Raw genomic sequence first — 14534 nt, 5'->3', positions numbered from 1 at the left:
ATCACTGCTTAAGAAATATTCACCCTCATCCCTCTCCTTAATGAGAAGAGTATATTTTCTCACCCCTTAAACTTAGGCTTGATCATTTGTTTTGCTTTGGCTAACAGGATGTGAGTGGATGTGACATAAACAGAAGTTTGAACTGTGCTTGCACAATTGGTCTTGCTCTCTTAACTCCTGCCTTTTACCATAAGACAAGCGTGTCTTGAGTAGCCACTAGTCCAAAGAGGATGAGAGACACTTGCTATCAAGCCTTGGAGTCTGGGTATGTTTTTTTAAACAAGTCCCCAGGTGATACTGACACCAATGTAGATTATGCCTACAGATAGATTACAGATTAGATAAGTAGAAAGAAATTTTTGAAAGAAACTTACCAGCCTCAAGTATTCATCATGGCACCTGCATCAATCAGTTATTTAAAGAGAAGGTAATGGAGATAAGTAGTGAATTTGGTAAGTCAATTAAGTAGCAGTTAAGAAATCTCCTACTTTCCACCCCGTATAGTTCTGTATAACCGTTGCTGTAAATTTTAATTGAGGTTATGACTGTAAAGTAGTCAGCACGGCACCTGGTATATGAAAGCACTCAATAAATGTTATCATCATTATTTTAGTTTTCTTTGTGTTAATTCTAAAACTCACCCAACACAGCCACTAATCACCTCTGCATCTTCGTATTAAGTAATTTAATCACTCGGTCACGGAGTTTATTCACCTGTAAAATAAAGTGGTTGGAATAGATGATCTTTATTGTCTTTCTCTAAATCTAAAAGTCTCTAATTTTACACTGACGGGAATCCATCACATCTGTCTTAAGGTTTTATATTCACTGAGAGTGCTCCCCTTTCTGATCACAACTGTGATGTCCTGAAAATCTTGTTTCTTATTTATCTCATCGAAATTCCTCATCCTGTAGAATTTGTTTTTTTAAGTACATTGGACTTTAGGTCAGTTTCTACCCCTATTTATGCCTGGGAACTAAGAACTGAAGTACTATAAAGAGAAAAATCCAAACAGGAAAGGTTGTATTTTCTGTTGGTAGGGTCATACTTTTCCCATTTGGGTTTTCTCTGAGGCTTTCCTCAAGAAAACTAAAGCTCCATTAGCAGACATGCTACAAAAAGGAAGCTGCTATTACTTTAATGATATGGGTCTAATTGCAAGGATGTGATAGTTTATTTACCATACACTGAAGAGTGTACATTTCAAGTTGTTCTAGGATTCGAAACCACAAACAATTCATTCAGGTACCATTAATTTCACTGAAGGGTCACTGTCTAAAATTCTGTATATCAACATTCTTACTATCAGTATAACTTCACTTATATTATGCATAGTAACTTAATGATGAGAGAGCAAAATGGAGCAGAAATGAAATACACACTTGCCAAAATGGTTAATTTACCATTGCCCGTTTGCCTTCTTTTGCAATGCCTTAACTCTTTGGCTGAAAGTTAGGCTTTTACTGGAGGAAATGTGGTCTGCATGCACACTGAATCTCACCGCAACTTGCCTATACGATAACCCCTCTCTCTTGCATCATCAGCTTTCTTTCTGCTGTATCTTTGTTCTCTGCACACAAAAGTGATGTTCTTTCTCCCATTTTAGAAAAATCAAAGCTTCTCTTAGTCACAGCCCTCTCTAGGTACCGCCTATCTTCTGCTTCCTTTCGTAGCAATGTAGTGCAAAGGTAGTGTGCACATTCACTCTCCCTTTCTTCTCCTCTCATTCTCTCTAGAACTTACTCCTATCAGGGTCTCACTATTTCAACAAAACTGTTGTGTTTTTGATCACCAATTAACTTCTAATTGTCAAATTCTAAAGTTGATTTCTGGTCTAAGTTGATTGTCCTCCTTTTTGAAGTACTTTCTCAATTTGACTTCCAAGAACACTACACTCTCCTGCCTGTCCTTCTACCTCAGTGGCTGTTCCTTCTTGACCTTCTTTCCTGAATCCTCTTCAGTTCCCTACCTCTCATGCTGGAATGCCTCAGGGTTCAGCCCTCAGACGTCTCCTCACTAAGTACATTTCTTCCTTACATGATCTCACTTGTCCGATGACTTTCAGTACCATCTGTGCAAATGATTCCAAAATGTCTCTAGTCTAGGCCTTCCCTGATCATTCTTTCTAAAACAGCACTCCCTCCTGTCATTTTTTTCTATTTTTTTATCACTTTAAAAATCTACTCTCTCAGCAACTTTCAAATATACATTATAGTGTTACTAATTATAGTCACCATTATTACATTAAATCCTCAGGACTTCTTTACTTTATAACAGGAAGTTTAAACCTTTTGACTTTCTTCACTCATTTGCCCACCCCACCCCACCTCTGGCAACCACCAATCTATTCTCTGTATCTATGAACTTGATTTTTTTTGGGGGGGGGGGGAGTTTATTTTTATATATATATTTTTAGATTCCACATATAAGTGAGATCATATGGCATTTGTCTTTCTGTATCTGACTTATTTCACTTAGCATAATGCTCTTGAAGTCCATCCATGTCATTGTAAATGGTAGGATTTCCTTCTTTTTATGGCTGAGTAATATTCCATTGTGTATGTGGATCTTCTTTATCCAGTCATACATTGATACTTAGGTTGTTTCTGCATCTTGGCTATCATAAATAATGCTGCAATGAATATAGGGGTACATTTATCTTTTCAAATCAGTGGTTTTGTTGTCTTCAGATAAATATCCAGAAGTTGAATTTGTGGATCATACGGTGGCTCTTATTTAACTACTCAAAACCTTTTATTATAGTATGTGAGCTGGGACTGATGGGAAGGAGTAGCTGTAGTGGGCAACCACTGCCCTGATTAGCATTGGATGCCCATCCCGATGGCCATGAATGTGCCAAAGGTGCTGCCACCCTGCATCATGGTTTTCCTGATCCCACCATCAACTCCTGACCCCACACTTGAATCCTTTTCCTGAGGAAAAGGTGCCAGAAAGTGCCTCAGCCACCACACCCACTGCACAGCCCATCACAAAAGCCCATCTTCATGGGGTCGAAGCAGTTCATCTGCGGCTGTCTATAGGGCCCCGTGACCACCAGCATCTCATTCATGTCTTCAGTTACCCAGTTTTGGTTGCTCTATTTTTAATTTTTTGCGGACTCTCCATCCTGTTTTCCACAGTGGCTGCACCAATTCCCACCAAGTGTGCACAAGGCTCTCTTTCTTCACATTCTTGCCAGTACTTGTTATCTCTTGTCTTTTTGATAATAGCCATGCAAACAGGTATGAGGTGATGTCTCATTGTGGTTTTGATTTGCATTTCCTTCACGTTAGTGATTAGTGATGTCACTTTCTATTCCTTTTCCCTGCTTTATGTTCCTTCACAGCACTTACTTTTTAGCAATAACTTTATATTATATATCTATTCATTTGTTTGTTTTTCATGTTTCTTCTGGACTAGGATGTCAACTCCATGAGGGCAGGGATTTGGTCTTGTTCCCTGTTGTATCTCTAGCACATGCAACATCATGCAGTATTCGTATATATTAGGTACTCAATAAATACTTGTCAAATGAATAATTGACAAAATCTTTTCTTTCAAATTGTTCAACACCAATTTCATTTGTGTAATAGTGACAGGTAAGCAATAGTTTAAGCTCTCAAAGAGTGGGATTACAGCAGGCTGCCTGTGTTATACTCAGCATGGCAGGAAGGAGGATGAGCTGAGGGGCACAAGGAAGGGGGCCCCATACAGTGGTAACAATTCTAATTTGTATCCAAACTGGGGAATGGTAAATTCGGTCCAGTCCAAATCAGGTGTTGGTTTTGGGGTGGGGAAACAATGGGATGGGAGGGCCCGAACGCAGAGACGCAGCTTTATAATATCAGGTGAAGACTGTCAGCTTAGGTTCCTTTTTTTCTTTTCTTTTTTTAAACTTGTTTTCTTTCTTTCTTTTTTTTTTATTTACATCCAAATTGGCTAGCATATAGTGCAACAATGATTTCAGGAGTAGATTCCTTAGTGCCCCTTACCCATTTAGCCCATCCCCCCTCCCACAACCCCTCCAGTAACCCTCAGTTTGTTCTCCATATTCATGAGTCTCTTCTGTTTTGTCCCCCTCCCTGTTTTTATATTATTATTATTTTTTAATATGAAATCTATTGTCAAATTGGTTAGGTTTCTATCAGCAAACAAGGTCTAGGGAAACTATCAGATGTTCTGAAGCAAAAGAAAATGTGCAAAACTCACAAGAGACCTGCCACCGTAAGGCCTGTTTCCTTAATTTCAGTGTAGGATCATGGCTGCCTACAGATGGCTTAATGTTCAGTCCAGTATCAGATGTGGGATGAAGCAGGTATTGTGTAAAATGCAAAATAAATACAACAAAATCTCTACTTTCAAAGTGCCTGTAGACTTACAGACGATGACAAGACACAGCTAATAAAAATAAGAGCATTATGTAACATGTAACCTGCTCCAGAGTCATGGAATCGTAGCAAATTATGTCTTTAAAGAGGCTATTTCTGGATTGTGTTTAAATATAGAACTAGTCTCTTGAGTCCAAGAAAAAAGAATAATTTACCAGTCACAAATCTCTTCATCGGTAAAATGTAAGCTTTAAACAGAACTCTTCTGTATGTTTCCTCCCAGTTCTAAATTGCTATCATTCTTAATTCATACACATGTAACCCTATATACATATACATACATACATAATAAAAATCTCATTAATTTGGACGCTGCTAAAATGAAATTTGTGATTAACCATCAAAGTGAGCCTAGATGAATTTTAATTTTGCTCTAACAGAGACATTAGTAGCTTATTCAACAAAGAGTATAAACAAATTATAAAAGGAATGCTCACAAAGTTTAAAGAACAAACTGTTTCCAAAGCATTCAGAACTCCTATTTGTGAACAAATAGCTAAAGTGGACATTAGCCATTTGGACGAATGTTTTGATATACTTCATACAGATCTCTGGGCTAGGGCCCGCTGGACAGAAGGGGGTTGGCATACAAGTTCCCTGTCCCTCACCTCCACTCAGAGCATAGGAGTCAGCTTGACTTGACTGAAGGAGATGCCAGAGGAAATTGTACCCAGAAGAACCATGGCCTAACTGCTTATCCTTTGAGCCTCCTACTGTATTTCTTGTTCTGATAGTAAAAAGTGCTCTGCAAAGCATACGCCAGAAAAGATGCATTCTTTTCCTTATGAACAGGTTATTATATAAAACCAATTCATTTGAAAAGATTTATCAAATGCCTACCATGCAGGAGGCACTGATACATATCCTTGTCACATTACGGATGTTTCACTTCCACATTTATTTGTCCACAGCTCTTGAAAATATGTTGGAAGAAGATCTCATTATTACACAGTTAGTTCTAATGGGAATTTCAGTTATATTGCCTCAAAAGGCTGCATGTGGACCTCATAGGCAAATGGGATGTTACCAAACATAGAAACTAAGGTGATTAGGGAATATAAAATTTACCAACTTTTAGGATGTAGGTCAGAAAAGTGGAAATTCACAATGAGATGAAAATTTTAAAAAGACAGCAAGGGAATGGAAAAAGAGATCATGGAAACTGCATCGCTAGAAATCTTCATTATACCTTAGAAAAATAATCACAAAGTGAACACTAAAGAGGAGGTAGGTGTGGGAAAGCAGGAACAGGAGTCGAACAACCTACCAGCCACTCTCTGTGGCTGAATCAAAAGACTAATCAAGATAGGCAGGCCATGGTCCTCAGTCTCCATTGAACACACTGAGGCCATGTCCAACTTAGTGTTTTTCCTAATGCTGCTTTCCTCACCCATTGTCTGCTTTTTCAGATACTTTTTCAGATTCCTTATTAGAGCACTGCTGCAATTCCAGCTTCACCTTAGCCCTGATTCCTCCTTCCAAAAATGACAGCCACTTTCTGGATGCCCCAAAATATCAAAATTTAGCACTAAATGGTTCTTTAATAGATGTTGAGTTCTTCCAGATTAGACTACAGATTTCTTATTGGTAGGACTCAGGCCTTATTAAACCTTTTAAAACTTATGCTTTTGAACTTATGAGCAAAGGCTTACAAGACATAAAAATTAAATCACATTAATTATACATTTAATGAATTGCCTCTATTGAAAAGAATAATATGAAAGTGAAACTACTGTGGAAAACTTGGGATGTGTGGTCCACATACCTAGTGCACCTGACTCCTTATAAGACATAAAAGAAGCACTAAAATATTTTTGACAGACATGTTAATTGATGGATGTTTATAAGGGAGTTTTTCTTTACTGAGATCTTTCATTCTAACCTATATGTTCATAATGTATGAAGTTGATTAGTGAAAATAATCAGACAATATGTCCTAAAGTAAACTCAAGACATTCACCACCATCCTCTAAGGCTGTCTGGCCTCCTGCATCCTCTATCATATTTGATGACATCATCATTCACCCAGTGACCTAAGCCAGGAACCTGGCGGCCACCTAGCATTTTGTCCTTACTCTCATATTTTATTCCTCATCTGAATGTTCTGTAACCAATTCCAATTTGTGGGGAGAAATTTTCCCACACATCACCAAGCAATTCTCCAACACCAGATGGTGTCCTACAATTCAACTCAGTGAAGACAGTACCTGGAGATAGCATCCAATTCCACAGCCTAAAGGCTCAGTCTCACAGGACTGTCTTCATCCCCCACACCCATTCTTACCCTCACCCCCCTCCACTTTATTTGCCAATCCCAAATCCAGGTTGTCACAATGAGCTATATAGATTGGAGGGTCCCAAGACTCCCTCCTCAAGTTTGAAAATTGGCTAGAATGGCTCACAAAACTCAGAGAAACATTTTACTCAGTGGATTACTGGTTTATTATAAAAGGATATGACTCAGGAACAGCCAGATGGAAGAGATGCATAGGGCAAGGTATGGGGAAAGGGCAGGGAGCTTCCATACTATCGCTGAGTGATCCACTGCTTCCAAATCCCTGTGTGTTCACCAACCTGGAAGCTCTCAGAAACCCATCATTTTGGGTTCATTACATAGACACAATGGATTAAACCACTGGTCACTGACCGTTGGTGACTGATTCAACCTCTAGTCCTGGCTCTTTCTCCCTTTTCTTCAGGGAACTTTCAGTCCCAAACCTTTCAGTATTACCTCAGTTCTCCTGGTAATACCTCCAGTTCTCCAGACCCCATCCTTTGGTTACAAAGGAGTTTTCCAAAAGTCATCTCATTAACGTAAAAAAAGACACCTTTATGGTTCTCTGCTGTTAGGAAATTCCTTGAGTTTCAGCAGCTCTCTGCCAGGAAAGGGGACAAAGACCAAATACATATTTCTTATTATAAATCACAATATCATATTGTCAAATTCTGTTGATGCTCTCAGATCCATCCCTGACTCTCTTTCAGCACAGTTTTTACCTTGGTTCAGGCCTTAATACCCCCCACCAGGTTCTATGGTCATTTCCCAACTGCTGGCCTTGTATCTGGTCTCACCTCTTTCCAATTCATGCCACATACACCTAGGGATGATCTTTCTAAAGTACAAATCTGTTTGTGTCACCCTCCTTCCTAAATATTGTAATGACTTTTAATGCCTAAAGGACAAAGTCCTAACTTCTTTGCATACCATTCAAGGACCCTCATAATCTGTCCCTTTCTTTTTAATTTCAACTTTGGCCATTTACCTATACACATCATACCTTCTACCCATGCTAAAATTGTCAAACTTTGAAATACCATGCCATTTCATCTCACTATTCTAAAACCACCTTTGACTCTACCCATTTATATTATTTGAGTTACCTTCAAGCCTAACTCAAGGACCAATTTCTTTCTCGACCACCACTGCAAGACTGATACTATGGTCTGGTAATTGCCTTCAATCTATTTTCATATACCCATTTTACCGACTAGATCTTCTTTACTCTCAAAAGGGTAGAGAGGGACATCGCAAATTCTGGTATGGAAACAGAGTATGTGGTTTGGCATTTCATATATTACCATCACCATAATTACCATTCAAATATTTGTTGGATACTGGTAAGTCAAGGATGAGTTTAAAAGAGAAGAAATTTTAGGGAAGGGAACAGCAGGAACAAAGGCTCAGAAGTAGCAGTGAACTCGCAGTAGGCTGAGACTAGCCCAAGGTATTTTTTTTTTCCTGACATTTCCTGACATTGCTAAATTGAAGGTTTTTATAAAGAAGCTAAAGGTGAGGGAAGGAACAGTGACTCAATCAGCAAAACATGAAACAGAAAAATAACTCAAAGACTTGTACCTGGGAGGCTGGCAGATTGGCAGCACCTTAACAGAAAAGAAGTCTGGATTACACATTCAGACTAGTTCTCACCATCTCAGTTTGAAAAAAAAAAAAAAATGTCTAAGAAGGAAAACTGAATGGTTACCTATAAACTGCCTAATAAATGTCCTTGCCAATTTGAGGACTTATGCCACCTGGTGGCAGTTTACCCAATTTTAGATTCAATTTTTTAAAGTGGTGTAAACTATCCAAATTTGTACCTACAAACCTTAGCACAGTGCCAGGAACAGAGCCGCTACTTAAACAATTTTTGTTGAATGGGTGAATTAGTTAAGTGTATAAATCAATGATTAAACAAGGCAAAGCTCTGTGGTGAAAAGAGCTCTGGCCTGAAGGTCAAGAGAGTAAATGTGTGGTTCCACATCACTACTTGTGGGATGACCCTAAGAAAGTCACTAGATCTCTGGGTCTCAACACTGGTATATGTAGAATCTCTAAGTAGATGATTTCTAATCTCCCATCCAGCACTAACATTATTGACTTTACATTGGGACTTCAGTTGGCTCATCTGGAAAAAAAATTAGGTAGTCAAAGTTAATGATATGTAAAAATCTCTTAACATTATATTATTTGATTTTTTGAATAAATGTGTACGGAAAAAGGGAAGGGTCCGTTGTCAGGCAAGAGCCACAGAAATAAGAAGATAATAAGAATATTGGAGTTGGAAAAATAGGTTAGGGGAATTTAAAAAGGGCATGTGTATGTTTCAAGGAGCGACATATGAATCCATAAAATGCTGCGAGATGGGAAGAGCATGAAGAATCACTTATTTTGCAAATGTGTGTTTGTGGACATATTGGGAGGAGAGCCAACGTGGTTGTCAGTAAGTGGCAGGAAGTATTAACATTATTAAAATGTCTGTAGTCACTTCTAGTTAGGGGCTTGAATTCCGACAACACTCTTTCTTATTATTTGATACAATGGCTATTTTCCACATAAAAATGTTTGACATCTTAAATTCAGTTAGATGGCGGGGGGGGGGGGGGGGTAATGACAAGAAACAGTATACATTCTTGAGTACATATCGCCACCCAGTGGATGCATGTGCATGATACACAAAGCATTTGCAAAGGAAAAGACAAAGGAAGATGACAGTAAGAGGTTAATTATGACCATGTTAGTGTTAAAGCTATGTTTATGCTCAGTGAAGGTCAGATATCATAGGTGACCCAAAGCTGCATTACCACTCATTTAGAATGCCAGACTAGATCTTAATATACATTTTCGAAGTATTCTGATAAACATTATCAGAGGCTTTCAGCAATGAGAGAAAAATATTGAGCGTTCTTACCTCTGCTTTAGATACTAAAGTCTCATTAATGCCAATGAAACTTAATGTCCATGGATTTCCGATAAAACAAGTCAGGCGTATTTAACTTGCAATAAGGCAGAAAGGGTTCTCAAGGCAGAGACTAGACATTTAAACCTTGACTCCCTAGGGTGCTAACAGTTTTGATCAATTACATTTTTGGCATAATAATCTTGAGTTTCCCTTCATCTGAAAGCAAATAAAGATTTATTAGAGTAGGGATATATAGAGACAATGGATGGAAGCTGGGTCATTTATGTATTGACGTCATGTTTATGGAGAGATTTCCTAGTGGTTCAACTTGAAGGGGCACAACAAATATACTTCTCATGGAATAACTCCATAAGATTCTTCTGGTATTCTGTAGACAAGTCTAAACCTATGTACTATGTTTTCTAAAAAGAATAATAAAATTCAGGCAATTGGAAGGACATTGAAAGTCCAAGGAAAACTAGTTTGGGGTTTTATATCTTGCTATGTTTATGCAGTATCCTCATGAAGAGATTTATCCATCCACTTTTGAACAACTCTAGATAGGGAGTCAAGTAACTAGGGTGCTTGTTCTTTGCTGGGTCTGTCTGGGATTTATTCATCTAATCCTACTTATAAGCTAGTAAGTTAGCCTATCACTGTTTCATGAATGTTGACAGAAGACATGAGATGCCTGAGTCAGGCACAAATGACTTCATTATTCACAATTAGCAAGTAGGATGAAATTACATTTGAGTGAGTTTCCCTTACTGCCAAGTCCCATAGGCGCACTGGAGAGGGACCCAGGTGCATTCTTTGTACATCTATTTGTGTCCTATGTTAAAAATCTTTAACTCGGGGAATCCACCACTTTTATAATAAGTGGTAAGTAAGTATGCCTTTTGCCAATGGGATCAAACAATGCCTGTCTGGTCCAAGTTGGGAAGAGAAGAAGTTTTAAATTTAGATCAGATTGGACTCAATATTCCCAAATTTACTACAAGTTGGAAACAAGCAAGTCTAATGATGGGTAAAACAAAACAAAGCAAAACAAAACAAAAAACATGGCTGAAAGCCCTAAAATAGATCTCTATTGCAAAAGTTCTTTCTTTACAGTGCCTTTAATATATCATTATTTAAATAAGTTCAGCTAAACATTGAAGATATAAAAGTACCCAGTGAGCAGTGGTCCTCAACATTGGCTACACATTAAAATCATCAAGAAAGCTTTCAAGTACACTGATGTTACTGTGTAACACTCGTACCCACCATTCTAACTGAATTGATTTGGGGTGATTTTTAAAGCTTAACAGGTAAGTCTATTAATGCAGCCAATGTTGAGAACTATTGCTCTAGAAATAGAGTCTACCAAAACAAAACAAAACAAAATACTTTTACTACTTTACTTTCAAATATCAACAGAACTATTGACAAGCTATTGAATTTTCATGGAAGAGACCTACCTATTTGATTTTCACTCTATGGATCCCTGTCATAGTGATTTGATTAAATGAATGTATTCCTTTCATTAATGGGATGTAAGTAAGTTCATTCCATGGGGTCAGGGACCAAGGCTCTTGTGTAATATAAGATAAATACTAGAATATATTATTACAGGAGTGGAGAGAAATCAACAGTTTTGAAAACACATATTGATCTCTAACATACATCATTCCTATAGAAGACATGTTTTTTAAAGCAATAATTTAAAGTTTATATTGTTACATGAATTGGAAACTGGACATTCTAATGTTTTAAAGAAACATGGATGAACACTTTAAAACAGATCTCCATCTTAGATATTCTTTCCTTAAAATGACATTAATGTATTGTTATAATTTATATTTAAATAAATTCAACTAAATATTGAAGATAGAAAACTACTTGGCAGAAAATGACAATACACACACACAACAACGCCCCAAATGGTTTATTATCTTTATCCTTTCAGACTTTGGGCTAATCAATAAAGAATTCCTCCCCTTTTCCCTCCCTTTTTTCTTTCTATAGATATAGGTGATTACAATGTGTTAATCTTCGCTAGATATTTAAAAAATGAAGATGAGTAAGACCTGGTCTTTACTCTGATAGAGCTGACATATACCAGTAGACAAGTAAACAGACCAACACTTAAAAATCAGTACACTGAGGACTATAAAAAAAAAAATGATACACAAGATAGTACTCAAGAAAATGACCAACAAAAATGTTCTGGAAAAGATGACCCCTGGTCTGAGTCTTAAAGAATGGCTATGAGTTGGAGGAGTCAACATGGCAGAGAAGTAGGGGGCCCGAAGTTCCTTCATCTCTCAAACACAGCAGTATGGAGGCCAGAAGACGGGCTACAGAGTGACAAAAATATCTCCAGGGGCCCACGGGGACAGCTTGGTGGGCCATAGGCATGTGATTGTGAATTGGGAGAGATAAAATGGGCCGCGTAGGCAAGGAGGGGAGGGATCCCCCTCTGTGGAGAGACAAAAGAAAGAGAAAGAGAGGCTGTGGAAGTGTAGGATTATATTTGGACAAGAGAAAAACCTCTCTGGACCACATACCGGGGAATGGAAAAAATGGAGAAAGAACCAATTTCTAACTTGCAAACAGCCTTAGGAGTAACGAACCAGGGTTGTGGGACTTCCTCTGGACTGGGGCCAGCCGCCCTGTGCGTGCGCCTGGGGAGGAGGGGATCGAACCCTGGCTTGGTAGCGAGCTCAGAGGCGCAGTCAGAGAGCACAGTCCCCTCCCTTGAGTGCTGTGGGAAGAAGGCATATAGCCTCTCCAAGGACAAAAGATCCTGCAGGTGCCGGCCAGCCTGAGGCCCTTTGTCCCCTGACTGGGTGGAGTGGCACTACCCTGGAACAGGGGCAGGTGAAGAGGAATTTAAGACATCAGGGTTTGAATCCCAGACAAGCACATGGGAGGCACGAATGACTGTAGAGCAAGAGAACCCAGCCCATTCGCGACCACCCAGCACTGTGACAAACGCCTGAACACAGTGATTTGGGACACCCAGTCCAGGGAAAAGAGACTGGGTGTGCCATTTTTCTCTCCATCACCAACAAGGTGGGGCTTCAGGGAATAGGACAGAGGGCCACAGTGGAGGCGGGACCCACCTACACCAAACCACGCCCCTCCGTGCCTGGTAACTGCTATCTGCCAACCAAGATTGACACTGACTGAACCAGACGGCCCCTCCTCCAAACCAGCACAGCCACTGGTTCCAAAGCAGCATCAGATATCCTCCCAGTGTTTTTGCATTTTCTGGTTTGATTCTTGGTCAATTCTTATTTTGTGTGTGTGTGTGTGTGTGTGTGTGTGTGTATGTATGTGTGTATGTTTACGTGTATATGTATACACATACACACATATATATAACTTTTTTCTCTTTTCTTCCTCTTATTTCTTCTCTTCTCTATTCTAGTTGGTGGTTTGTTTAATGGGACATTTTTAATCTATTCTTTTTACACCTCTTCTGTATCTCCTTCTTCTTTATTTTCCTCTTTCTCTTTGGATTAAGCCATATAGTATAGTTTCTCTGATTCTCTGGTCATCTTTTTTTCTTTTCTTTCTCCCCACTCTTGTCACTTCTCTCTTTGTATGGAATAAGGCTTCTTCTACCACCACCCCCCATTTTGAATTTTTTCCAAGGTTACTTCAATGAACAAATCAAAGCACAAGTGGAAGAAGGTCCAAACCACCGCTCTGAGTAGGGAGATAAAGCAACTAGAGTCAAAATAACAGAGAGCACACAACACACTCCAAAAACACAACACACTCCACCTCCTGAAGGGCCAGGCCCTGGACAGTGTATGACCCCTTTTTAATATGGTAGTTCTCACAGTTGCAGGACACATAACAAGCTATTAAAACACGTAAAGGACAGAAAACCAAACAAAATGATGAAATGGAAGAATTCTCCTCAAAAGAAATTCCAGGAAATGACAGCTAGAGAATTGCTCAAAACAGATATAAACAATATATCTCATTAAGAATTTGGAATAATAGTCTTAAGATTAATAGCTGGGCTTTAAAAAAGCATAGAAGATACCAGAAAATCTATTGCTGCAAAGATCAAGGAAATAAGAAACAGTCATGACAAATTAAGAAATGCTATAAATGAGGTACAAAATAAACTAGTTGCAGTGACAGCAAGGATGGAGAAAGCAGGGGGAGAATAAGTGAAAAAGAAGATAAAATTACAGAAAATGATAAAGCTGAGAAAAAGAGAGATAAGAAAATACTAGACCATGAGGGGAGAATTAGAGATCTAGGTGATTCAATGAAACATAATATCTGTATCACAGAAGTTCCAGAAGAAGAGAGAGAGAAAGAGGCAGAAGGTTTACTTGAAAAATTATAGCTGAGAACTTCCCTAATCCGGGGAAGGAAGCAGACATTTATATCCAGGAGGCACAGAGAACTCCCTTAAGAATCAATAAGAATAGATCTTAACCACACCATATCATAGCAAAACTAGCAAAATACAAAGATAAAGGGAATTCTGAAAGCATCTAGGGACAAATGGGCCTTAACCTACAAGGGTAGACACATAAGGGTAGTAGCAGACCTGTCCACTGAAACTTGGCAGGCCAGAAGGGTGTGGCAGGAAATATTTAACGTGTTAAGAACAATATGCAGCCAAGAATCCTTTATCCTTCAAGGTTGTCATTCATAATAGAAGGAGAGATAAAGGCTTTCCCAGATAAAGGAGTGCATGATCACCAAACCAGCCCTGCAAATGATCCTAAGGGGGACTCTGTGAGTGGAATGCTGCAAAGACGACAAAGGACAAGACATCACCACTAGCATGGAACCTACAGGTAACACAATGACACTAAATCCATATCTTTCAAAAATCACTCTGAATGTAAATGGACTAAATGTTCCAATGAAAAGACATAGGGTATCAGAATGGATAAAAAAACAAGACCCATCTTTTTGCTGTCTACAAGAGACCCATTTTAGACTTGA

General features: G+C 38.8%; 1 protein-coding gene and 1 pseudogene across 1 annotated transcript in view; both read right to left on the bottom strand.

Moving 5' to 3' along the window:
• Window positions 1–587: 587 nt before the first annotated feature.
• Window positions 588–14534, bottom strand: part of LACC1 (laccase domain containing 1) — a 32633-nt gene continuing 18686 nt past the window's right edge. The window contains exon 8 of the transcript XR_009248724.1: window positions 588–714. The gene's annotated coding sequence lies outside the window, so the exon portion shown is untranslated. The remainder of the gene's footprint in view (window positions 715–14534) is intronic.
• On the bottom strand, window positions 2385–5433 carry LOC131485271 (reactive oxygen species modulator 1-like; annotated as a pseudogene).

The sequence above is a fragment of the Neofelis nebulosa genome, chromosome 1, assembly GCF_028018385.1.
Source record: "Neofelis nebulosa isolate mNeoNeb1 chromosome 1, mNeoNeb1.pri, whole genome shotgun sequence".
NCBI classification, from domain to species: Eukaryota; Metazoa; Chordata; class Mammalia; order Carnivora; family Felidae; genus Neofelis; species Neofelis nebulosa.
This window is presented reverse-complemented; position numbering and strand designations above follow the sequence as displayed.